Source organism: Podarcis vaucheri (assembly GCF_965113315.1).
Source record: "Podarcis vaucheri genome assembly, chromosome: 8".
Taxonomy (NCBI): Eukaryota; Metazoa; Chordata; class Lepidosauria; order Squamata; family Lacertidae; genus Podarcis; species Podarcis vaucheri.
The window spans coordinates 81,263,120-81,286,558 of NC_138766.1; the positions used below are offsets into that span (position 1 = coordinate 81,263,120).

A 23,439-nucleotide genomic window follows, 5' to 3' on the forward strand; every position below is an offset into this window, starting at 1 on the left:
GCTACTTATAAAACAATAAACATGTCTGATGAAAATGAAGAATTGTCAGTAATTCATACAGTTGCGTGGCTTTGAAAGCCGAGTTGCTGTTGACTTAAGCTGCTGTTGGAGCGAAACAGCAGGTGAACTGTACCAACATCCTCTTTTGATTGATTCAGCAACCCGCTGAGTAAGAAATGAGCCATTGGATTACTGTGATGTTTCCAGCAACGGACTGTGGGAAACCCTTTGTTTGATCAGGAGTGGAAACTCCCTTCTGTGAGACATTTATCTCACCTGTAAAATGACTTACCTTGTGCCACTTCTCCTTTCCAGTACGTTTGAACTACTGTATTTCTCTCTCTCTCTCTCTTCCACTTCCAAGTTAACCAACACCCTTTTAAAGACCAAGAACATAAACAATGATGCCATTATTTGGCTTAGCTTTTAGGAAGAAAGCAAAAGACCAGATCCTCTTTTATATACAGCATTACCGAAGTGAAGCAAGCCATAACGGGCAAGTAGAGAGGGGTTGTGTTGTTGTTGTTGTTGTTGTGTGTGTGTGTGTGTGTGTGTGTGTGTGTAAGTGTAATTGGTCTGTCCAATGGTAAAGACCAAACACAACTTACTTCCTTAGATCCACTTTCCTATTTGCTTGATCATAGGGTTGCACTAAGGGCACGATAAAGGTGTGACCAAAATGCACAAATATATATTCTATGCAGCTCTTTACATGCCAGGATTGTTGTTGTTTAGTTGTTTAGTCGTGTCCGACTCTTTGTGACCCCATGGACCAGAGCATGCCAGGCACTCCTGTCTTCCACTGCCTCCCGCAGTTTGGTCAAACTCATGCTGGTAGCTTCGAGAACACCATCCAACCATCTTGTCCTCTGTCGTCCCCTTCTCCTTGTGCCCTCAATCTTTCCCAACACCAGGGTCTTTTCCAGGGAGTCTTCTCTTCTCATGAGGTGGCCAGAATATTGGAGCCTCAGCTTTAGGATCTGTCCTTCCAGTGAGCACTCAGGACTGATTTCCTTCAGAATGAATAGGTTTGGTCTTCTTGCAGTCCATGGGACTCTCAAGAGTCTCCTCCAGCACCATAATTCAAAAGCATCGATTCCTTGGCGATCAGCTTTCTTTATGGTCCAGGTCTTACTTCTATACATTACTATTGGGAAAACCATAGCTTTAACTAGGATTAGCTAACAACAAATTGGATGGATCTCAGTTATCTTAAAAACATAATAAGAGCCTTGCTGATCAGAAAGTTGGCGGTTCGAATCCTCACAACCAGGTGAGCCCCTGTTGCTCTGTCATCTCCTGCCAACCTAGCAGTTCGAAAGCACGCCAGTGCAAGTAGATAAATAGGTACCGCTGCGGTGAGAAGGTAAACGGCGTTTCCGTGCGCTCTGGTTTCTGTCTCGGTGTTCCGTTGCGCCAGAAGCAGTTCAGTCATGCTGGCCACATGACCCGGAAAGCTGTCTGTGGACAAACTGGGGCTCCCTCGGCCTGTAAAGCGAGATGAGCGCTGCAACCCCATAGTCGCCTTTGACTACACTTAACTGTCCAGGGGTCCTTTACCTTTTTACCTTTTACCTTACAATATGAAACAAATGCAATTTCAAACATAACAAAAGCAGTCATAAACAATAGATAAAGCATCAGAAAGTACACAGCCAAACTAGACCATTTCCACATGAATCATAATAAGATCTAAAATAAAGATGCAAAAAATAATAAGATCAGTAACAGTGACCAATGTGTGCTACCCCCTTAATATACCCCAGCGCCTTGCAGTTTTTGGGGTTGTAGAATGAATTTGACTGATGCAAGAGGCTAACTGATCGCTGATTGGAGGAGGGAGGGACTTCCAGGCAGCGATTAACTTCTGGTGGGAAGTGCTAGAGGTGGAATGTCTTCCTTCTCTGCAGCATTTATTATATAACTGTTTGAAGCAGGAAGATTTGCGAAATTCATCCTGATGGGAATCTCTCTGAATATTCAGGATCAAGACGAAGAGTTGCCCAAGAAGAATATTCATGTTCAAGATCGATTAGTTGCACAATATGAGGAAACTAAGTTTCATGGGTACGAGAACAGACCGTGATGTCCTGGAAGAATAGAACCCATAAAACGTCCAGTAACGCACTTGCTAAGTGGCACTTTGATGCAGCGTCGGTAAAAACATCATTACCCTAAGCCTTGAAAAATAGCTAAACGCACACTTCCTGGTCGGTTGTTTGTAGGAATGGCTACAGCAGGATAGTAATTTGGCATAGCAACTTTTACACAGCCACAAGTGGGGAATATGTTAGTGGGGAAACTGAAATTCACCAGTAATCCCAATCCATAGCCCTACTGATTTGATTTCCCCTCCCAATCATCTTCGTGTTGCCATAGCTTTGCAAATTAGCCCATAAAAGGTGTTATCACCCACAACAATGTTTAATAACCTGCTTGTCCGCATATACCTGAGTGAATCACCTGTGCCACGTCAGTAGCCTGAAAGGGAGAGAAAATAACCAACCCCCCTTACCTTATTTATAGTAGTTCTTTCTCCAAATCAGGTTACAGAATGACTTCTTGGAACAGGTGCGAGGGACTTTTGGCCCTCCCGATGTAGCTGAACTATAATTCCCATCAACCACATCACGGCCAGGGATGGTGGGAGTTGTAGTTCATCTACATCTGACGGGACAGTGGTTCCCCACCCTCGTCTCAGAGGTCCATCAATTAGATGGAGGGTGGGGAAAGTGGGGTTCCAGTTCTTCCCTTTACTTCCTTTCCTAAGCTTCTCCGCATCACCCCATCTGTCATTCAAACCATTGTCTTAGAAGCCATTCTTGGTTTGCTAAACTGGCCTGTCTGGTGATTTCTCCAAACTAGAGATGAAGACTGACTGTGACTCTATGAAGGACCACATACTTTGTACACAGAAGGTGCTAAATCATGGTCTGGGCAACCAAGCCATTAGGTAAAGGGGTAAAGGGACCTCTGACCATTAGGTCCAGTCCGGACGACTGTGGGGTTGCGGCACTCATCTCGCTTTACTGGCCGAGGGAGCCGGTGTGCAGCTTCTGGGTCATGTGGCCAGCATGACTAAGCCACTTCTAGTGAACTGGAGCAGCACACAGAAACGCCATTTACCTTCCCGCTGGAGCGGTACCTATTTTTCTACTTGCACTTTGACATGCTTTCGAACTGCTAGGTTGGCAGGAGCAGGGACCGAACAATGGGAGCTCATCCTGTCGCGGGGATTTGAACCGCCGACCTTCTTCTGATCAGCAAGTCCTAGGCTCTGTGGTTCAACTCACAGCGCCATTACATTAGTACAATTTTTTAATTAATTTTTTTTGGGGGGGAAATACAGTACATTCCAATGAGGATGGAATATATTCAGTTGCCACAAAATGCTAACCAGATTGCTAAGGGTGTCTTCTTCCCCTGGAAAAGCAGTGGGGAGAGGAAATTAAATGGTGTATTCTGAAAGAAAATGGGGTAGACCGGCTCCTCTCTGATTGCGCTAGATCTTCCTCCTTATCCATTCATTTATGCTGAGAAAGTGCCTTCCATTATGGTTTGCTTGTGATGAGGGAGGGAAGACTTTCGTATCGTCGATACCACTGTGCAGACAAGATATCTTTTGCGCTCTTCTTCAGTGATGTGGGGCAGGAATTTTCCCAGTGCTTTAATTTTCAACAAAGAAGTTTCTGTTTTCATAAGTTATTAGTAACCACAGATATACGTCAGTTGCAAATACATTATTAGGCAGGTTTGGTTTCAGTGTGTTATTATGTGTTTTACCTTTGTTTCCTGAAAGCAAATAAAGGCACTAAATTAGATCGCTCTCTAAAGCATCAGAAAATTTGCCTTTGCAAATGGAATATCCCCCAATGCGAACGACCTTAATGTGGGTAGGGAAATTTTATGGAAAACCCACATCACGGCTGTTCTGCCCATTCCTATGAGATCCCTGTCGGGGGGAGCCGTGTGTTGGAAGTGGGAGGTGGGTTTTGCATTCGCTGCTGCCGCTGTGTTCTCCCACTTGCAGGGCTTACGTTTTTCTTATAGGAGTGAAAAGCAACCATGCAACATGGCTGGATAAAAGGATGTTGTAGGCTGAGCTGAGAGGTCCTCTTTTTAGTCGGGCTCTAGCCGTTCGAGGCTGCTCACCTGTCAATGGCACGCGGTCACAGTGAGGTTTCTCACTTGGTATTCAGGAGCATTGCCTCTAGCCATGGAGGCAGCACACAGCCATCTTGGCTAGTACGTTTCCGAGCACAATTCAAAGTGCTGGTTTTGACCTTTAAAGCCCTAAACGGCCTCGGCCCAGTATACCTGAAGGAGCGTCTCCACCCCCATTGTTCTGCCCGGACACTGAGGTCCAGCGCCGAGGGCCTTCTGGCGGTTCCCTCATTGCGAGAAGCAAAGCTACAGGGAACCAGGCAGAGGGCCTTCTCGGTAGTGGCGCCCGCCCTGTGGAATGCCCTCCCACCAGATGTCAAAATGATAAACAACTACCTGACATTCAGAAGACATCTTAAGGCAGCCCTGTTCAGGGAAGTTTTTAATGTATGATATTTTAGTGTTTTTTGGTTTCTATGGAAGCCACCCAGAGTGGCTGGGGAGGCCCGGCCAGATGGGTGGGGTACAAATAATAAATTATTATTATTATTATTATTATTATTATTATTATTATTATTATTATTATTTATTACCTCCTTCTCCATGATGTTTTCTAACCCGCTCCTGGTGAACTACAGGATCAGGTTTAAGGTGCTGGTTTTAACCTTTAAAGCCCTATACGGCCTAGGACTCTGGTACCTACAGGACCGCCTCTCCCACGGAGGACCTTACGGTCTTCAAACAAAAACATCTTGGAGGTCCCGGGCCACAGGGAGGTTAGGCTGGCCTCAACCAGAGCCAGGGCTTTTTCGGCTGTGGCCCCAATCTGGTGGAACGCTCTGTCACAAGAGACTAGGGCCCTGCGGGACTTGACATCTTTCCGCAGGGCCTGCAAGACAGAGCTGTTCCACCAGGCCTTTGGCCAAGGCACAGCCTGACCCCCTCCTTTGGTAATCCTCATAGAACCCTAGCCCAATGGTTGCCATTCATTTGATTCTGAATTGATTTTAGAATGTATTTCAATTAATAGATTGTGATTTTATGTAAACTTTGTTACTGTTACTGTTGTTAGCCGCTCTGAGCCTGGCTTCAGCTAGGGAGGGCGGGATATAAATATTTTTTTCATTATTATTATTAAAAGCCTTGCAAGTTGGCGGCCATCGCTGCTTTCGGTGGAGGCAAATGCCATAGTTTAGCTATGTACAGCATGGTTAAAAATAAAGGACCCCTGGACAGTTAAGTCCAGTCAAAGGTGCCTGTGGGGTTGCGGCACTCATCTTACTTTTCAGGCCGAGGGAGCCGGCATTTGTCTACATACAGCTTTTCCAGGTCATGTGGCCAGCAAGGGTAAATCGCTGCTGGCGCACGGAGGACCATGACGAGTGCCAGAGCGCACAGAAACGTCGTTTACCATCCCACCACAGTGGTACCTCCCATGTTTACTCAAATCTATCGCTCACCTTATTTGGCCAAAATTAAGGTGCGCATTAGATTCGATGGCACATTTACATTCGCCATCACATGCTCTTTTTGGGGTTTCAAGGTTCTGAAACTTGAGGTGCACATTTGATTCAATGGCGCATTAGACTCGAGTAAATGCACTATTTATCTACTTGCACTTTGACGTGCTTTCGAACTGCTGGGTTGGCAGGAGTAGGGACTGAGCAACAGGAACTCACCCTGTTGCGGGGATTCGAACCGCCAACCTTCCGATCGGCAAGCCCAAAAGGCTTGGTGGTTTAGACCATAGCGCCACCTGCGTCCCCCTGTGCTGAATCCTCTGGCGTTTAGCTTCACTGGGTATCCCCAAGTTCTACTGTTATGAGAGAGTGAGAAAATCTTTTCTGGACCCACTTTCTGTATGCTACGGGTGTCACTCTTTTAATGTGACAATTATTTCTCTCCACCCCCCACCCCAATTTCTTGTTGATGTTTCAAAGGCTGGAAAACGTAGCTAAATTCACTTTGCATTGTAATTGTGGAAAGTGAGAGAGGGGCACAGTTGGACTCCTTTTTGTTGCAGCTCGCCCCCCCCCCAGGAAGCATAGGAAACACAATGTTTTTTAATCTTCCAGTTATAGTATTTGTGGCATTTTGCTAATCCTTCCAAGTCTGGGGCAATAAGCTTCTCTCTGAATAAATCGAGTCCTGTTGTGAGCTAAAGCTCTGATAAGTTTCATTTTCCAAATCCGGTGGGTCTGCATTTTTGAAGTGCTAAAACTCGGAAATGGGTAAAAATCCTTTCCTGCATTTTTATAATCTATTAACATCCCAAGTGTTCTTTCTTTTCTCTTTTAAGCTGATAGCGAAAAAGTGTCCTGCAGGCTGATAAACTGCATTTTTATTTTTTCCAATGCCAGTTTAACATGTCTAAACCGTAACTAGAAATGGCACAATTTGCTGGGGAACTTTCCTGAACACGCCCCTTTGAAGTGAATGACAGATGGCAACTTAGTTCATCGAGCCCATATGCTTTCAGAATGAATGGGCCATCCTCACTGAAATCACAGAAGTCAGGCTGAATAAGACATCTAGCGGTGGCGGCGAGAGAATTGAGGGCCCTCAAATGCTTCTTACACATCCCAAACTGCAAAAGAAAATTAATAGGGAAAACAATAATGTGCAGAATTAATTATGCAAAACCAAGAAATTATTATTCCCCCATTTTGCATAATTTACATCACAGACTTCAGCCTTACGGAATCTATAGTTTCTAAAATTACAGATGTGGGGATGCTGTGGCCTTCCAGATGTTGTTGGACTACAGTTTCCATCATCTCGGTCATTGCCTATGCGGGCTGGGTCTGACGAGAGTTGGAGTCCAGCAATATTTGGGGTCCCCTCCCCATTTTATTAGATCTCCAAGTTCCACTAATTATAGTCGGTTGCGATATGGTGGCCCAAGGTGTAGGGCCAATTTCCTGCTATGCTGTGTGATGCACACACTGGAATGTTCCAAAGGTAATATGCAATTTGTACCTGAGTTTCTACGGACCAGGGATCCTAGCTGCCTAATTTAGTGAAGCAGGGGGAGCTGTTGCTGTTCAGCAGAAAGTGGGAGTTGGAAATCCTTGCAGATCTACGGCGGTGGTCTCCTAGTGATCTTTCTAACCTTTTTTCCTACCTACCCCTAATGTATACAGGTTGCATAATCCATCTTTTTCTTGATGCAGAATTTGGATTGTCCGAGCGCAGAATTGCTTCTGTTTCCCCCCAGCTTGGCAGCCTTCCTAATGGCTTCCTGGGAGCTTTCATACAGTAAGTGTGAGGTGCTCTGTGATGTGCCTCTGAGCTGCTGTGCGTAGGGGGAAGCTCAGTTGTGGTCTCTCGCTCTGCTTGTCATGTAGAGTTATTTTAGCTCGTGGCTTTCAGGGTTAAGAGCTTTGGCCACTCTGAAAGAGTACGAAAATGACTAAGAGGACAACACGTAACAAATGAAGCATTGCAGGGTTAAAGAAAGAGAAAAATAGTGCAAAAAGTATAAAGATAGAGGTAATCTACATTAGACACAACAATTTAGAAAGAGTAAAAATTTCGAGGTCTTAGAACAAAGGAAGGAAGTCAATATGTGTATATATACGTAATGATTAGAATGATGATATGGTTTTATTTGTAGATTTCTGGGGGTTGTTTGTGTTCTTTTTTCTCTTGTGTCCCCCCCCCTTGTTTGTACTGTTTTATTTTGGATTCATTGTTTGTAATTTTGCTGTAACTTTGCATTAAAAATAAAAAAATTAAAAATAAGACATTTTGAGTGTTTCTCCTCCTTGTGTGCAACCACTCTCCTTCGACCATTGTTGCTACCACCCGTTTGCTTTCTTCTTGCTGTGGGGCCAATCCTCAGTTACCTACCAGCAGGGGAAGACAAGGCGTGTGGAAGTTGTTGCACCTCCTCTTTGATCTTCTCATGGTTCACTTGCTCAAGCATGCGAGCAGCGAAGAGGAGGAGTCCTGCAAGGTTTCAGGAACAGGCGTTGGACCATATACAGTTGTACCTTAGAAGTCGAACGGAATCCATTCCAGAAGCCCGTTCAACTTCCAAAATGTTCTGAAACCAAAGCACGGCTTTTGATTGGCTGCAGGAGCTTCCTGCAGCCAATCGGAAGCCCCGTCAGACGTTCAGCTTCCAAAAATAGTTTGCAAACCAGAACAGTCAATTCTGGGTTTGTGGCGTTTGGGCATCAAAACGTTAAAGAACTAAGCTGTTCAAAAACCAAGGTATGGCTGTATTCCATTTGCCAGGGTGTGGAACTTGGCAAATGTTGAGATGCAGGCATCGAGGTCATCAAACATGGCAAGCCTGAATGCTACCAGAAAGCAACACGGTCAAGCATAGACTGAGCCTTATATAGGAGCAGCAGTTCTGCACCTTCAGTTAAAAGGGCCCTAGCTTGCTCCAGCAGTTTTTTACCCCGGCAGAGTGTGGGAGACTCTGGTTTGACTGGGACTTCTGTAACGGAGTCCTCAAACTTAGCGGGTGGCAGTGCAACCTCTTCGGGCTGGAGGGGCACTGCTGCAGTGGCCCCATCTTATGGACATGCTCTTGGGGCTAACCCAACATGCTGTTACATGTCCAACTCAGAAAGTCCTCAATCTCATCCCTTGAAGAACAGGAATCTTACCCCAGGGTCATGATGCCAGGTGCACGACGATGCTGATATTTCACTTCCCTGAGCTGCTGGCTCTGGGACTCTGTGAAAGCTGAGTGGGAACTGGTGTCTGCAGACTGGGAAGGAGGAATGGGACCATAAAGGGAAGCCATGTACAGGAAGGCAAATATGTGGATCAGCAAGTAGATATATGGCAAAGCTTGGTAGGGTAGTGAGCTGTATAGACTGCTTGCAGCTAAAGGATTGTAGATTGGTAGTAACAAAAGCTGCAAACTGTAGAACTGACGTCTAAATCTTCTCTCCGCAAGTGGCAGGAGCGTCTACCTGCTGGTTTTGCACAGGCCGACCCAACCAAGCACATGGGCAGAAGTTGACACATGAGCATGTATGAGAACATGTATGCCGCAGAACATCTCACTGAAGGTTTCTTAAATAAGGCTGCCAAACTCAAAGGAGATACTCCTTCCTTTGCCCTGCGTGTTGAGATCAGTTGCATCCTTCTGCTGTGGCTTTCCACATGCACTAATGCTGAGCTAGTAGAAAACTTCTCCCCTGAGAGTGGCGCCTACCTTTTCTTCCTGAAGCAACCCTCCCCATATTGTAAAATATTCTAGTGGCTCCATCAGTTCATGTGGGATGATGGACAGGCCTGTTGGCTGTTATCATTGCCCCATATGAACCACGGGTACACCTCAGAATACACACAGTCCTCTTCTCTTGCAATACTGGGGAAGATTGGTAGTTGCAGGAGAGCTCAAGGCCATTCCCACCTCTGATGGCTCTCCTGCCAGAATTCTTGCTGGTGGACCTCCTTCTAGGCTGCTGGGCCCATTTTGGTGGCAGCAGAAGTGGGCAACAGCAGTGGCACTCCCACAATCCCCGGGCAGCTGAGTCTAGGAGCTGCCGTAGTTTCCCATGACCCTAGGCTTGGGGGCATTGTGGGAAATTAAAAATGGCAGCTCTGGGTTTCCCAGCGGGTGCTGCTATTTTAGTTTCCTACACCTCCCCTGGGACGCGGGTGGTGCTGTGGGTTAAACCACAGAGCCTAGGACTTGCCGATCAGAAGGTCGGTGGTTCGAATCCCTGCAACGGGGTGAGCTCCTGTTGCTCGGTCCCTGCTCCTGCCAACCTAGCAGTTTGAAAGCATGTCAAAGTGCAAGTAGATAAATAGGCACCGCTCTGGTGGGAAGGTAAACGGCGTTTCCGTGTGCTGCTTTGGTTCGCCAGAAGCAGCTTAGTCATGCTGGCCACATGACCTGGAAGCTGTACACCGGCTCCCTTGGCCAATAAAGCGAGATGAGCACCGCAACCCCAGAGTCGGCCACGACTGGACCTAATGGTCAGGGGTCCCTCTTTACCTTTACACCTCCCCAGAACAATGTTCAAGGCCACTATGGGAAATTAAGATGGCGGCTAGTTTCCCCAGTGCAGCTGCCCAACACAGATTGTGAGGTATCAGGAAAACAAATCATTAAAATAAGGTCTGGTACCCTGTTAGGCCGCAAAAGTTGCCCAAGTGTGCTTTGTGCAGGCCTGGGGAAGTTCTCCTTTCAGGGAGAAGAATGGCTGCCATTATTGATTTTTCCTGCAAGGAATGTCGGGGCTCATTGGAACATTTTGAAAGCAACTGTTTCGGAGGAAGCCTGGGCTAAGGTGACACCACATACCTTTGGAAAGCGAGGAAGTGCCAGTATTGATACCTGTGGAGAGTGGAGACATGTATTTCCATGTGATTTTGGCAGCCCATTGGCTGGGCCTGATGAATTTTCTTTTTCTTTTTCCTTCTCAAACATGCTTTCTGTAAACTCTCGGTGCATTGTTTGGTCGCATGACTAATGCGTGTTAGTGGATTTGTGTTAAGTTCTGAGTCACCGCTTTGTTGTATTATGACTTACATCCCTATGGAAATGAAATATGGCAGAGGACTTTAACCTTTTGTTCCAGGGATGTGTTTTGACATAGCCCTTCTGTGTCAACATAGCCTCTTGTTATGGGACAAACATTTTGGCTGGTGAAAGCCTTTTCTTTTTTTCTTCTCCTTTTTAAATAAAAGGGCATATTATTCCTGACTGCTTTTCGTTTAGAAAATAAAGCTGAGACGAGCCATATGGAATACCCACCCTGGAATGTGTAGTTGTTTCTGCATTAGTTCTCGCCCTGGAATCCAGCCTGCTTCTGACACTGTTTAAATTTGTAGGACAGTATCCAAAGAACCACATGGTTAATTCCATATGTCCTCTGAACCTATGTATTTGTATTTCTAGAATATCAGCCCTCTCCCAGGGGACAAACTGCTTTCATTGTTCAGCAAGCGTTTCAAAAGCAGTCTGTAGTATACCATGTCAAATGTCATTATTATTATTATTATTATTATTATTATTATTATTATTATTTATACTAATAATTATGGGAGTTGTGAGCAAGTCCCCTGGTGCACCTAACTCATTGCCTTTACAAGGTCTTAGATGGTCCAGAAATTGTTGAGAACTCTGTGCCCCCCAACTCAATTATTTTTTTAAAAAAACACTGTCCAAATGAGAGAAGTGGGGAACCTATATCCAACATACTGTAGCACTATGTAAGCATTTTGTCAGCGCAAGGACTTGTGGAATGGGACTTCTCCCCTCCCCCAATGCACCCCATGAATCTTTTCTGGGGGTTTATCCAACCCTCCAGAAGAGATCTGGGTAGGGCGCGGAGTGTACACAGGGAAAAACCCTTTGCACAAGCGAAAATTTTCACGCTGACAGGACCCTGACATTTGATGCAAGACATGATATCAGGTTTCAGTGTTAGAAGACATATGAAAGCAGCCCTGTATAGGGAAGTTTTTAATGTGCAATGTTCCGTTACATTTTTATATGTGTTGGAAGCCACCCGGAGTTTCTGGGGCAACCCAACAAGAATAATAAAATTAGTATTATTAAATGCTTACCAGGAAGCAAATCCTACTGAACCCTGTGAAATCTGCTATTGCATTGGCATGTCTAGGACTGAGATACGAAGGTACCTTCCATAGCTTCCGCCAATGATTAATTTAGCAGTTACTCCCTTAACCTGAGCTGACTTTTACACACTTGAGAGAGAGAGTCCCAATTCTTTGCTTTGCTTTTCATTGTCCCTATCTGTGTCATGCTTTCGTTGTCTTGCTAAAGTCTTTGACACCTCAGTTTCTCTGGAAGGACCGTGCAATAAATTCTGCTGCAATAGGACATGCCTAATGCTGAACCGTTCTGGGGAACCCTTGATTTCTTGGAAGCTTGTAAGAGCTTTTGTAGCGGAAGGATAGTGGACAAGCTTCTTTGAAGAACAGCTTGCCCAACTCTGCCAGTTAAGTGCCCATCCACCACCAAGAGTTGGATGGGTTTATAGGCACACATAACGTGATGGCGAAGTCCATCAAACCCAGACAACATCCCACACAAATTCATAGAATCATAGAATCATAGAATCATAGAATCATAGAGTTGGAAGAGACCACAAGGGCCATCGAGTCCAACCCCCTGCCAAGCAGGAAACACCATCAGAGCACTCCTGACATATGGTTGTCAAGCCTCTGCTTAAAGACCTCCAAAGTAGGAGACTCCACCACACTCCTTGGCAGCAAATTCCACTGTCGAACAGCTCTTACTGTCAGGAAGTTCTTCCTAATGTTTAGGTGGAATCTTCTTTCTTGTAGTTTGGATCCATTGCTTCGTGTCCGCTTCTCTGGAGCAGCAGAAAACAACCTTTCTCCCTCCTCTATGTGACATCCTTTTATATATTTGAACATGGCTATCATATCACCCCTTAACCTCCTGTTCTCCAGGCTAAACATGCCCAGCTCCCTTAGCCGTTCCTCATAAGGCATCGTTTCCAGGCCTTTGACCATTTTGGTTGCCCTCCTCTGGACACGTTCCAGTTTGTCAGTGTCCTTCTTGAATTGTGGTGCCCAGAACTGGACACAGTACTCCAGGTGTGGTCTGACCAGAGCAGAATACAGTGGCACTATTACTTCCCTTGATCTAGATGCTATACTCCTATTGATGCAGCCCAGAATTGCATTGGCTTTTTTAGCTGCCGCGTCACACTGTTGGCTCATGTCAAGTTTGTGGTCAACCAAGACTCCTAGATCCTTTTCACATGTACTGCTCTCAAGCCAGGTGTCACCCATCTTGTATTTGTGCCTCTCATTTTTTTTGCCCAAGTGCAATACTTTACATTTCTCCCTGTTAAAATTCATCTTGTTTGTTTTTGCCCAGTTCTCTAATCTGTCAAGGTCGTTTTGAAGTGTGATCCTGTCCTCTGGGGTGTTAGCCACCCCTCCCAGTTTGGTGTCATCTGCAAATTTGATCAGGATGCTCTTGAGTCCATCATCCAAGTCGTTGATAAAGATGTTGAATAAGACCGGGCCCAAGACAGAACCCTGTGGCACCCCACTAGTCACTCTTCTCCAGGATGAAGAGGAACCATTGATGAGCACCCTTTGGGTTCGGTCAGTCAGCCAGTTACAAATCCACTGAGTGGTAGCATAGTCAAGACCGCATTTTACCAGCTTCTTTACAAGAATATCATGGGGCACCTTGTCAAATGCCTTGCTGAAATCAAGGTAGGCTACATCCACTGCGTTCCCTTCATCTACCAGGCTTGTAATTCTGTCAAAAAACGAGATCAGGTTAGTCTGACATGACTTATTTTTCAGAAATCCATGCTGACTATTGGTGATCACAGCATTCCTTTCTAGGTGCTCACAGACTGTTTGCTTAATGATCTGCTCCAGAATCTTCCCTGGTATTGATGTCAGACTGACTGGGCGGTAATGATTTGGGTCCTCTCTTTTCCCCTTTTTGAAAATAGGGACAACATTTGCCCTCCTCCAGTCTGCCGGGACTTCGCCTGTTCTCCAGGAATTCTCAAAGATGACTGCCAGTGGTTCTGAGATCACATCTGCCAGTTCTTTTAATACTCTTGGATGCAGTTCATCTGGCCCTGGAGACTTGAATACATCTAAACTAGCCAAATATTCTTGTACTATCTCCTTAGTTATTCTGGGCTGTGTTTCCTTTGCTGAATCATTTGCTCCAAATTCTTCAGGTCGGGCATTGTTTTCTTTATCGGAGAAGACTGAGGCAAAGAAGGCATTGAGGAGTTCAGCCCTTTCTGTATCCCCTGTTTGCATTTCACCATCATCTCCTCTGAGTGACCCCACTGTGGTGGTTTCCCCCCTTTTCCATTTTTTGTACACATCCTTTTTTAATCTTAATTCAGTTAAAAGTTCTTTAGATAGCCACCCTGGCTTCTTTAGGCACCTTCCATGTTTCCGTCTCATTGGTATTGCCTGACGTTGTGCTTTTACTATCTCCCTCTTAACAAACTCCCAGCCATCATGAACTCCCTTTCCTTTTAGTATTGCTGTCCATGGGATCTCACCCAGCACTTCCCTAAGTTTTATGAAGTCGGCTTTCTTAAAGTCAAGAAATTGAGTCCTAGTATGCTTGGCTGCTCCTTTCCGCTGTATAGTAAACTTCAGAAGAGCATGATCACTCGCGCCTAATGATCCTTCCACATCTACCCCACTAACCAGGTCATCAACATTGGTTAGGACCAGATCTAAAATGGCTGTTCCTCTTGTTGCTTCTCCCACTTTCTGGACAATGAAGTTGTCTGCAAGGCCAGTGAGGAATCTGTTTGACCTTATGCTCTTGGCTGAGTTTGACGTCCAACAAATATCCAGGTAATTGAAGTCCCCCATTACTACTATCTCCCTTCCTTTTGCATGCTTGGCCATCTGTTCCAGGAAGGCATCATCTATGTCCTCCGTTTGGCTTGGGGATCTATAGTAAACTCCCACAATGAGGTCTCTGTTATTCTTCTCTCCCTTAATTTTGACCCAAATGCTCTCACTTTGACTTTGAGGATCTAAATCTTGGATCTCTTCACAGGTATACACATCCCTGACATATAACGCCACTCCTCCTCCTTTCTTGTCTGGCCTGTTTCTCTGAAATAGATTGTATCCCCCCATTATTACATTCCAATCGTGGGACTTATCCCACCAGGTTTCAGTGATGCCTATTATGTCATATTTAGTTTGCTGTACCAAGAGCTCAAGCTCATCTTGTTTATTTCCCATGCTTTGTGCATTAGTGTACAGACATTGAAGTCCATTAATCATTCCCCTGTGTCTCTTATTTAAGGATGTTTTCCTCCCACCACTAGGTCCGCGTACTGTTTGCTCCATTTGGTCTATGACATTTGGATGATCATCTTCATTAATTGATAGACTCCTACCTTCAGGAGCACTGTCTCCCTCCCCCACATTAGTCAGTTTAAAGCCCTCCTGATGAGGTTTCTGAGATTTTTGGCAAAAACATTTCTCCCAACTGTTGTGAGGTGCAGCCCATCACTTGCCAGAAGTCCATCTTCAAGAAACTGCAGTCCGTGATCTAAGAATCCAAACCGTTCCTGTTTACACCATTTGCGAAGCCAGCTGTTCACTTCCACTATTTTCCCCTCTCTCCCTGGGCCACGTCTTTCAACTGGGAGGACAGATGAGATGACAATTTGTGCATTTAGTTGCTTCAATTTCCTGCCGAGAGCCTCGTAGTCTCTTTTGATCTTCTGGAGGCTATTGCTTGCAGTGTTATTGGTTCCCACATGAACCAAGAGGAAGGGGTATTTGTCAGTGGGTTTTATGATTCCTTGCAGTCGTTCAGTTACATCTTGGATCTTAGCCCCGGGGAGACAGCACACTTCCCGAGACATCTTGTCAGGCCCACAGATCACTGCTTCTGTTCCCCTCAGTAGGGAATCCCCTATCACCACTACACGCCTCCTCTTGGGTTTGGTCGGGGTTCTTCCGTGAGCTGTCCGTTCCAAGGTCGCCTGCACATTCCCTGAGGACTGACTTTGCTGCTTGTCTTCATATACCTGATCGACTGTAATGAGGGAGAGATCCTCAAATGGAGTCTGCTCTTCGTCGTCCATGCTAGGGGAGAGGACCTCAAAGCGATTGTGTATTTCTAAACAATCAGAGTGAACCCTGGGCCTCCTACTTCTTTGAGTCACGTTTCTCCATATATCTGGCTCCTGTGTTGGTGAACTAGCCTCCTTCTCAGGGGAGTCCCCTGTCTCCTCCTTGGTGGGGACGGTGTGCTCTGTTGCTTCCAAGAAGAGCTCCAGCTCTCTAATTCTTTGGAGCGTAGCTACACGTTCCTCCAGTTGCTGGACTTTGTCTTTTAAGAGGGCAATCAACATGCAATTGCTGCAGGTAAAGCTGCCTGCAACCTTTGGCAAGATGGCAAACATTGCGCAGGAATCGCAGGCGACTGCAGCTGTTCCCTCCCCTTCCATCTTGAGATCATGTCGTTGGGGGTGGCTACAGAGGTCCTCCATCATAAAATGCTTGAAGACAGGACAAATAACTTCCCCCACAAAAAAAAACCTAGGTCTCCCCCAACAAACGTTTGAGACTAGTTCCCCTAAATCTAAAAGATGGGTATAACTGCGCGCGCCGCTGCCCTGCAAACTCTGATAAGCTCCTCCCACAGCTAATCCCCTGCCTCAACAGAAACCCTGCCCCCTCTGACCTTTACACAGGGAAAACAGCTAATCAGCCACAAAGAAACACACACACAAGAAAACCCTTTTTGCTCCTTCTTCAACTGCTGCCCTGCAAACTCTGATAAGCTCCTCCCACAGCTAATCCCCTGCCTCAACAGAAACCCTGCCCCCTCTGACCTTTACACAGGGAAAACAGCTAATCAGCCACAAAGAAACACACACACACACACACACACAAGAAAACCCTTTTTGCTCCTTCTTCAACTGCTGCCCTGCAAACTCTGATAAGCTCCTCCCACAGCTAATCCCCTGCCTCAACAGAAACCCTGCCCCCTCTGACCTTTACACAGGGAAAACAGCTAATCAGCCACAAAGAAACACACACACAAGAAAACCCTTTTTGCTCCTTCTTCAACTGCTGCCCTGCAAACTCTGATAAGCTCCTCCCACAGCTAATCCCCTGCCTCAACAGAAACCCTGCCCCCTCTGACCTTTACACAGGGAAAACAGCTAATCAGCCACAAAGAAACACACACACACAAGAAAACCCTTTTTGCTCCTTCTTCAACTGCTGCCCTGCAAACTCAAATTGGATGCATGCCCAGCATAAGCCCAATGGTTTCCTTCCAACATTTGTTTTGCCATAGCTCAGTTGGTGATTAGAACGTGGTGCTGATAATGCCAAGGTTGCAGGTTCGATTCCCATATGGGGCGGCTGCATATTCCTGCGTCGCAGGGGGGTTGGACTCAGATGATCCTCAGGCTCCCTTCCAATTCTACAATTATATGTGTCTCTACAATAATATGATTTCAGAGTTTTGAGAGAATTGAAGAAGAGAGTATTGGTGCTAACTAAAGCAGGTGGAAAAGGCACGAGAGAGAGAGAGAGAGAGAGATCAGCTCTGCAATACAGTGCAGTGGTACCTCTGGTTGCGGACGGGATCCGTTCCGGAGCTCCGGTCGGATCCCAAGGTTTTCGCAACCGGAGGTGCCTGTTCTGCGCATGCGTGCGGCGCGGTAGAGCGCTTCTGCGCATGTGCGCTTGGCGAAACCCGGAAAAATACTTCTGGGTTTGCCGTGTGCGTAACCCGAAGGGTACGTAACCAGAGGTGTGCATAAGTAGAGGGTACCACTGTAGTGGAAAATAGCAAGAGGAAAGTCAGCAACTTTGACAGCTCCTTGGTTTGTGGTCTCAAGCATCAGGTTGCTGTTTGAGTAAGGCGGACTTTGCTTCTCTGAGATGCTCCCAATATCTTTTATACTCCGATTATGAAACAGGTCTAAAAGGTTGTGTCTGCGCTGGGATATAAATGCTGGGATAGTGGTGCTTTTAGAAGTTGTAAATGTTTGATGTTTTATTATGGGGTGACCCAACCAGATGGGCGGGGGAAATACCGTATTTTTCGCACGATAGGACGCACAGGACAATAGGACACACTTTGTTTTAGAGGGGGGAGAACAAGAAAAAAAAATCTTCCCCTCTCTGCCCAGCGCCCCTTCAGTGAAGCGGCAGGAGGCGATGCACAGAGAGGGGGAGAACTTTCCCCTTCTTGTTTTCCCGCTCTAAAACAAGGTGCCGTTCAAGGTGCGTTCAGGCGGCTACCTTGGAAGCCTGGAGAGCGGGGGGGGGGTCGGTGTGCACTGACCCCTCTCGCTCTCCAGGCTTCAGGTTCCTTTCGACCTGCTCTTTGGGGCGGGGAAGCCCACCACCAGCCCCAAAGAGCAGGTCAGGGAGCAGCGGAAAGGCGCAGCGGAGAGGCTCCTGCCATAGCCGCGGGTCACCTCTCCAGCCGGGAGAGGGTCGCGGGGCTATGGCTTCTTCGCTCCATAGGACGCACACACATTTCCCCTTCATTTTTGAAGGGGGAAAAGTGCGTCCTATAGAGTGAAAAATACGGTAATAAGAATAAGAATATCCTGATACTGCTGGACTACAGCTTGCCCCATCCCTGTCCATTGCCCACATGCTGGCACTGATAGGAGTTGCAGCATCTGAAGGACACCATGTTAGGAACTCCTGTAAATACATTGCCGCACAATGGGGAAAAAGAGATTGCTGTAACTCGGGGAAGAAGAATCGGCCTTCCCATACCCACATATGTTTAACGACAAGGCCCTTCATCCCTGAACATTGCCCTGCTGCCTGAGGTGAGGGGAGTTGCTGTTGCCATCCGTCTGTCTTGAGAGGCAATGGAGTGCGCCTCCAGGGGTGAAGTCAGAACTGCTGGTGCTGACCTTTAAAGCCCTAAATGGCCTCAGTCCAGTATACCTGAAGGAGCGTCTCCACCCCCATCGTTCTACCCGGATACTGAGGTCCAGCGCCAAAGGCCTTCTGGCGGTTCCCTCACTGCAAGAAGCCAAGTTACAGGGAACCAGGCAGAGGGCCTTATCAGTAGTGGCACCTGCCCTGTGGAATGCCCTCCCACCAGATGTCAAAGAGAAAAACAACTATCTGACTTTTAGAAGACATCTGAAGGCAGCCCTGTTTAGGGAAGCTTTTAATGTTTGAGGCATTACTGTATTTTAATATTGTGTTGGAAGCCGCCCAGAGTGGCTGGGGAAACCCAGCCAGATGGGCAGGGTATAAATAATAAATTATTATTATCATCATTATCATTATCATTATGAAGTGACCTCCCCAGGGTGCAAGCCTGGGCAATGTGTCTGGAGGTCCTGGGATGCCCAGATGACAAGACCCCTCCTCTCAGTCTCACTGATGTGGTCCAAAGGAAAACAGAGCAATACGTTTGGCACCAGCTTGGCTGCAGGTGTTGCCGGAAGAAGGTGCCCAAGGTGCCACTCGCCCATTTCTCACCTGGGTAGAAAGGTGGAGCCCCTTTGGTCCTGGCAGAGGCAGCTTCGTAATGCTGCAAGTTCTCTTTCAGGCCGTGTGACACTTAGAAATAATGCATTGGGGCAAGGCAACTGGAGTGGGGCAACTAGCTTGGAACGAGGAGTGCCTTAGCCAAGAGTCTGGGAAGAAGGCCATTGTCGTTCATAGAGTTGCCTAGACTAACTTCTCCCCCCACAAACAAAATCTGTACAGTGGACGCTGCAGGTTGCGAATATGATCTGTGCGGAAGGCACGTTCGCAACTTGCAGCGCCACGTCTGTGCACGTGTGGGTTGTGATTCAGCATTTCTGCGCATGTGCAAAGCGCGATTTAGCGCTTTGCGCATACACAACCGCCGAAACCTGGAAGTAACCCATTCCAGTACTTCCGGGTTTCGGCGCGTCCATAACCTGGAAGTGTCTGTAACCCAAGGTATGACTATACAGTGGTACCTCGGGTTACATACGCTTCAGGTTACATATGCTTCAGGTTACAGACTCCGCTAACCCAGAAATAGTGCTTCAGGTTAAGATCTTTGCTTTAGGTTGAGAACAGAAATTGTGCTCCGGCGGTGCGGCAGCAGCAGGAGGTCCCATTAGCTAAAGTGGTGCTTCAGGTTAAGAACAGTTTCAGGTTAAGTATGGACCTCCAGAATGAATTAAGTACTTAACCCAAGGTACCACTGTATACCTATTGGTCTGGGCACACTGAATATGCAGATTTGCAGCACTTGCTTTTTCTTTCACGCAGAAGCAATGGGATTGCGAAAACGCTTGGGTCTCCTTGCAGTTTTCAGTGGAGTCCAGTAGGTGGTAGAACACGACTTTCAGAGCTCCCTGCTCAGCAGGGATGCACAATAAGCTTCTGTCTTGCTGCAGTGGCCTTGGCATCTGGGAGGTGAAATGAGATCAGGATTCCTAGGTGGTGGTGGGGGAAAGAGTTGCGTTGAAATGCTTGATGGGGCCTGCCTGGCGTTTTTTTACAACAAGAGTCCAGCAGGAGAAATCAAACATTGGGAAACGTTGTGATTTAAGAGTGAGGACTTTGCTGTGTGTTTGAGATGAAGGAAAAGGACTGGCGATAAGACACCGGAAATGTCTATTAGGTTGAGGGGAAGGATGGTACTTCTGATGGCACTTTCCCGGTCGGTATCCGAGCATTTATTAATTTTTATTTTTTGGCCCTGCTGCTTTCCCCAGGAAAAGCAGCTCATCAACCTTGAATCAGAACAAACTTCAATTTGGGTTTGCTGCAGAATTGTTTTCAGAGGTAAAGGACCGTTTTTTTGCGGGGAAAGCACCGGGACAAAAAGAAAAGAAAAATGCTCAGATACAGAGCATTTTAGTGTATGCCCCTGTGCTTAGAAATGCACCACAAAAGGTAGTCTGAATGAGCTGGACGATGCTGAGCTGATGGACAGCTTTCTTACGACCTTAACCTATATTTCAGTTGTTCCCATGGAATTCTTAAAAAACAAGCCTGTTTGTTTTTAAAGTGACTTCCTAGCTGCTGTGGTTTTCGAGAACAATCTCAACAACATGGGATCTGGCTTTGATTAGAAACTACTGGTGTTCTGTCATATATACATACTAATAGGGGTCTCGGCTGCCAATGCAACGTCACCCCCACACAGTAACTCTGAGGTTTGTAAAAGTAGTGATTGATTGATTGATGATAATGTGTATACCACCCTTCATCCAAAAAATGACAGAGTGGTTCAAAATATAAAGATACAAAATGGGAACACAAAATGCACTTGTAATAAAATAATTAAAAAGAAAAAAATACCTTTCAAGGGAAGGACACTTCCCTTGAAATTTGATTTTTAAATGGGGCAGTTTGAGAATGAATTATTAACAGTGAATGGCCTTTTAGGCTTCTTCCACCTGAATAGGAGTTCACTTTTTTAATAATAAGAATTATATGTCGGGGGGGGGGGCATCAGGATTTTAGAGATGCTTATGTGGTGCATGGCCCAAAAAAGTTGGGAACCATTGTTCTAGCGTCTTAAGTATTCTCTGATGCTCTCAAAATGCTCTCCCATGTGAGAGGCCTAGGTCACCCAATTCAATATTATTTTTTCCCTCAGTTCATAAAGGGTAAAGGGACCCCTGACCATTAGGTCCAGTCGTGGCCGACTCTGGAGTTGCGGCGCTCATCTCGCTTTATTGGCCGAGTGTGTGGGTGTACAGCTTCCGGGTCATGTGGCCAGCATGACTAAGCCGCTTCTGGCGAACCAGAGCAGTGCACGGAAACACCGTTTACCTTCCCGCTGGAGCGGTACCTATTTATCTACTAGCACTGTGGCGTGCTTTTGAACTGCTAGATTGGCAGGAGCTGGGACCGAGCAACGGGAGCTCATCCCGTTGCGGGGATTCGAACCGCCGACCTTCTGATCGGCAAGTTCTCGGTTCTGTAGTTTAGACCACAGCACCAACCGCTGTTAATTGATTAATTAGCTAGTTTGTTCATTCACATATGAACGAAACAATGCTTCTGAATGGGAAGAAGCATGGTTTGTTTTTAGGGAGGATGCAGATACAAAATGCAAAGCGGCTAACATTTTCTACATGCTGCAGAGATGCTTTGTAAAGGACATGCCTCTTAGAGATGATCTAAGCTGGTATTAGCCTTAGAAGACACAGGGCTTCACCGTGTGTGAGAGCAGCCATGTATAATAAACCAGCCAACAAAAGTTGGACCTTCATTTGCAAAAAGTTCTGGTCACTTCATCTCAAAAGGGATATTGCAGAGTTGGAAGAGATTCAGAAAGGAGCATTGGATTCCTCATGCTGGATGAGAGCACCAGATTGGAAGTCTGGAAACCTATAGCGTCCACACAAGGGTTTTGCTTACCCAGCAAGTTGAAAAACTGCAAAGCTTTTCCCATGTCTCTTTGTGCCATGTGTAGGCTAAATTTGCAATAAGAAAAGATGGGGAAAGCCTATTTCAGATAAGGCTGTTGAGGAGAAGGGAAAGAACGAAGTAAGGAAACGATCTTGGAATACCAGGCAGGTTTTTATTGCAGAAACCAGAGGTGCCAAGATCATAATCGGATGAGTCATTTTTTTTTTTTGTGGGATGAAAAAAGGAGACAGACTTGTAGATGATGAGATGTGTCTTCATTTATCTTTTTAATTTTCCTAAAAAAACCTCTCACCTAAAAAAATTCAACCAGTTCTACCTTCATGTTCTCTTACCCTTCAGCCAGCTAGTATGGGCCTAGCTGCTTGCACAGATATTTTTGCCTTCATAATTAGATATAATAAAGCTGAGTAACCTTACTTAATTGCAGCTTGTGGCAACCACTGTATGAGTTGTCAGGGAGGTGTAACTGTATAGAGTGGGGGATGTTTGGAGAGAGAAGGGAAGAATTCAGGAGATGTGTGTTTAATAAATATATGTTTATGTGTGTGCTTTTACCTGGGATTATTTTTTGGGGGAACTGCATACCGCATACCCCTGTACAGTCAAACCTCGGTTCCCAAATGCCTCTGTTGTCGTATGTTTTGGTTCCCGAACACCAAAAACCCAGAAGTAACTGCTGTGGTTTTTGAAAGATTTTCAGAAGCCGAATGTGCTACGTGGCTTCCATTTTGAGTTTCTCTATTGCAGAGACATCATCTTGCCAACAAAGGTCCATATAGTTAAAGCTATGGTTTTCCCAGTAGTGATGTATGGAAGTGAGAGCTGGACCATAAAGAAGGCTGATCGCCGAAGAATTGATGCTTTTGAATTATGGTGCTGGAGGAGACTCTTGAGAGTCCCATGGACTGCAAGAAGATCAAACGCATCCATTCTTAAGGAAATCAACCCTGAGTGCTAACTGCAAGGACAGATCCTGAAGCTGAGGCTCCAATACTTTGGCCACCTCATGAGAAGAGAAGACTCCCTGGAAAAGACCCTGATGTTGGGAAAGATGGAGGGCACAAGGAGAAGGGGACGACAGAGGATGAGATGGTTGGACAGTGTTCTCAAAGCAACCAGCATGAGTTTGACCAAACTGCGGGAGGCAGTGGAAGACAGGAGTGCCTGGCGTGCTCTGGTCCATGGGGTCACGAAGAGTCGGACACGACTAAACAACAACAAATTGTATTGAAGCTTTTGCTTTCAGTTGTTGAATGTTTTGGAAGTCGATCGGTTTTCCAGAAGGGATTACGTTTGACAACTGAGGTTTGACTGTATATTGAAAATCCTGCCTAAACTCAGATTTGAACCCAACCAAATCTAAAATATAGTACTTTTCGGTGGGGTGCTCAAAATGGTGGTTTCATTCTTCCATAATCCTCCTTGCCCTACCAGTCTGGTTATAAGTCCTTATAGAATCATAGACTTGTAGTTCCCATCATC

At 46.1% G+C, this 23,439-nt stretch overlaps 1 protein-coding gene across 2 annotated transcripts in view; it reads left to right on the forward strand.

Moving 5' to 3' along the window:
- The window catches only part of NSMCE2 (NSE2 (MMS21) homolog, SMC5-SMC6 complex SUMO ligase), a 214,926-nt gene that overhangs the window by 27,248 nt on the left and 164,239 nt on the right, over nt 1-23,439 (forward strand). The window lies entirely within an intron of this gene.